This window comes from Nicotiana attenuata, unplaced genomic scaffold (assembly GCF_001879085.1).
Source record: "Nicotiana attenuata strain UT unplaced genomic scaffold, NIATTr2, whole genome shotgun sequence".
NCBI lineage: Eukaryota > Viridiplantae > Streptophyta > Magnoliopsida > Solanales > Solanaceae > Nicotiana > Nicotiana attenuata.
Genome location: NW_017673145.1, coordinates 73398 through 76605, shown reverse-complemented (window position 1 = coordinate 76605; position 3208 = coordinate 73398). Strand labels below are relative to the sequence as shown.

At 36.4% G+C, this 3208-nt stretch overlaps 1 long non-coding RNA gene across 2 annotated transcripts; it reads right to left on the bottom strand.

The window, feature by feature from the left end:
* Window positions 1-1852: 1852 nt before the first annotated feature.
* Window positions 1853-2676, bottom strand: LOC109215573. Of its 2 annotated transcripts, XR_002066370.1 has the most exons (5): window positions 2593-2676; window positions 2413-2487; window positions 2204-2297; window positions 2054-2076; window positions 1853-1909 (listed from the first exon to the last, which is right to left on the bottom strand). It is a non-coding gene; the product is annotated as an uncharacterized LOC109215573 (long non-coding RNA). The 2 variants fall into 2 exon arrangements; XR_002066369.1 differs by lacking the exon at window positions 1853-1909 and having other exon boundaries at window positions 2007-2076.
* Between the last annotated feature and the right edge of the window lie 532 nt (window positions 2677-3208).

Below are 3208 nucleotides of genomic sequence, written 5' to 3'. Positions count from 1 at the left end.
CAACCCGATCCAAATATGTCATTGTTGCGGCGTGCAACCCGATCCAAATATACAATCAACATCAACCATAACAAGAGTCCCAGCTAGGAATCAATAAGAACTACACTATCCCGGTAAGGGAGTCAACAATGAGAATGAACACATCCCGGCAAGGGAAAATCAACTATAACCAAACTTGTTCCAACATCTACTACCTCAACTAACACAAATGCTCAACCATTAATAATCTCTACGAGAATAATTATAAACCTTGCTCAACACAGAGACTCAACAACTTAGGCATTCGTAGTAGTTCTCAATAACACAATAAATTTAAATTTAAGACTCACGGTCATGCTCGACGCCGACGTATAGATACTCGTCACCACACCTATACATCGTACTCAACACATAACATATAGCATACAGACCAAACTCCTATTCCCTCAAGCTAAGGTTAGACCAAACACTTGCCTCGATGCCACGAACTCAGTTCAAGCCTCAACTATAGCTTTACCTCGTGATTCCACAACCAATTCGCTCGTATCTAGTCACAAGTTACTTAATTACATCAATGAATGCTAAATAAATAATTTCTAATGCATGAAAATAAGTTTTCTAAAGCTTTTCCCAAAAAGTCAAAAATCAGTCCCGGGCCCACATGGCCAAAACCCGAAGTTCAAACCAAAACCCGACTACCCATTTACCCATGAACTAAAATACATAATTTGTTTTGAAATCGGACCTCATATCGAGGTCCACATCCCCATTTTTTGAAAAAACTATGTACTACCCAAAACACTCAATTTCTCCCATAAAAATCGTTGATTTTGAGTTGAAATCATGTTAAAAGATGTTAATGATTGAAGGAAACTAGTAAAAATTGACTTGACAATCGATTTGGAAGAAGAGTTGTTCTTGGAAAATCGCCCTAGGGAGTTTTTCTTTTGAAAAGATGTGAAAAAGGGTTGTTTTTCGGCTAAGAATAAAAAGTTGCAGGCTGCAGTTATGGGAATTGCGAAGGGAGGTTGGGAAATGCGAACTGGGAATTGCGAAGGGAGGTTGGGAAATGCGAGCTGGGAATTGCGAAGGGAGGTTGGGAAATGCGAGCCAGGAATTGCGAAGGGAGGTTGGGAAATGCGGAGCCTGCAGGCCTGCATTTCCTTAAGTCCAAAATTTGACCCCGTGGCCTATCCAAAACTCACCCGAGCCCTCGGGGCTCCAAACCAAATATGCACACCACCCTAAAAACATCATACGGACTCGCTCGTGCATTCAAATCACTAAAATAACATCAACAACTATGAATTTAGCATCAAAATCATAAAACTTTCTCATGACTTCAAATTTCCAATTTTCTCAATAACTATCCGATTCACGTCGTTTCAAGTCCGTTTCTTACCAAATTTTATCGACAACACATATAAATCATATTGAACCTGTATCGGGCTCCGGAACCATAATACGGGCCCGATACCATAGGTTTCACATAACATTTCACTTTCAAAAACCTTTATATTTTCAGAAAATAATTTCTTTCAAAAATTCATTTCTCGGGCTTGGGACCTCGGAATTTGATTCTGGGCATACGCCCAAGTCTCATATTTTCCTACGGACCCTTCGGGACCGTCAAATCACGGGTCCGGGTCTGTTTACCCAAAATATTGACCAAAGTCAACTTAATTCATTTTAAAGCCAAATTTTATCATTTTCACAGATTTTACATATAGACTTCCGGCAACACGCCCGGACTGCGCACGCAGATCGAGATAATGCTGAAAGAGGTTTTTAAGGCCTCGAAACATAGAATTTAACTTAAAAACAAGTGATGACCTTTTGGGTCATCACATTCTATTTTCTCTGTTCCCTTCAGAGGATGCATAAGAAACCAAAGACACGATCCAATTCATTGAAGAATTTTGTCATACACCTTGTCCACAAAGAATTTTTTAATTAAGAAATCAGATTCAAGTCATGAAAATAGAGAAACGAAAGTGGTCGTTAGCTTCAACACGAACACCAACTATATGAAAATATACAACACTGAAAATCCATTAGCAGTACATATACATACCTTTATTCTACAATAACAAAGTCCTGCAAAAACAAAGAAGCAGAACCCCTCAAATTCAACAATAGGATAAATTCCTAAACCTTAGTGACTCGAGTAGCAAAAAGGCTTTGCATGTCATCAAAGACGAATGGTGCAAAAGAAAAAGCTTACTTCAAATTATCAAGAGAGACATGTCCATTGAGCGTACCATTCTTGACCCCTTCTTCACCTTATTAGCTACATAATGCTCTTTCCATAAATAACTCTGAAATTGAACAAATAATAATTTAGTTATATACAACAGCAGAAAAACATAAAAAATCTAACTAAATTGAAATTAAAATAAAATAAAACTTGAATTGAGCACAAAAAAAAAATACCTAGTTCTGTATTGTCAATAAAATTCATTGAAATTAGAGGCATCACCGAGGAAGATCAAGAGAGAAGAAAGCTGACTATGAAGAAGAATAGCAAAATAAGGATGAGTGTATGATGTGGGTTCAGTAAAAAAAAGCCATGTAGAGTTTACACTAAAATGACTAAAATATCGCTAACTTTACTTTTGCTGCCATGAAGTAGCCAGGTCGAAACTCTAGCTCTTGTACGTTGGTATGCATCCATTAGTCATTCTCATTATATAGATCATCTCTTGTAACACATGAAAGAAAATTAGACAGAGGTGAATAGTAATCCTTTTCAGATAAATTGCATTTTTTTATCAACACAACCATAGTGCCCTATGCATCAACCACTTCAAGAAATTAAGAAAACTAATTACCACAGACTTTTTAATAATAAGTAACATCTAACAAATATACTCACAGTAATCATTGAAGCAAAGATAGATCATCAAAGTCATTTAACGGGAAGAAAATACACCAGCAGAACATATATGAAACTTGGGAGTAGACTACTATTTAACTATTAAAAACTTCCATATCAAGAGTCTAGCTTTTCAGCCACATTAGTGTGTGAAAATACCTTGGACACCAGAAATTTACCAATGAAAATACTCTATTTCTTTAATAAAAATCAAGTTGGTCCTTGGGCTCATTGTTTTTGACTCTCAATTGCCATTTAATACTAAAAGGTTGTTAAAAAATATCATTAAGACAGAAAAGTTTTTAAGACACTTCTTTGATAAGAGCTTTAGAAACACCTCCACCAAATTTATGC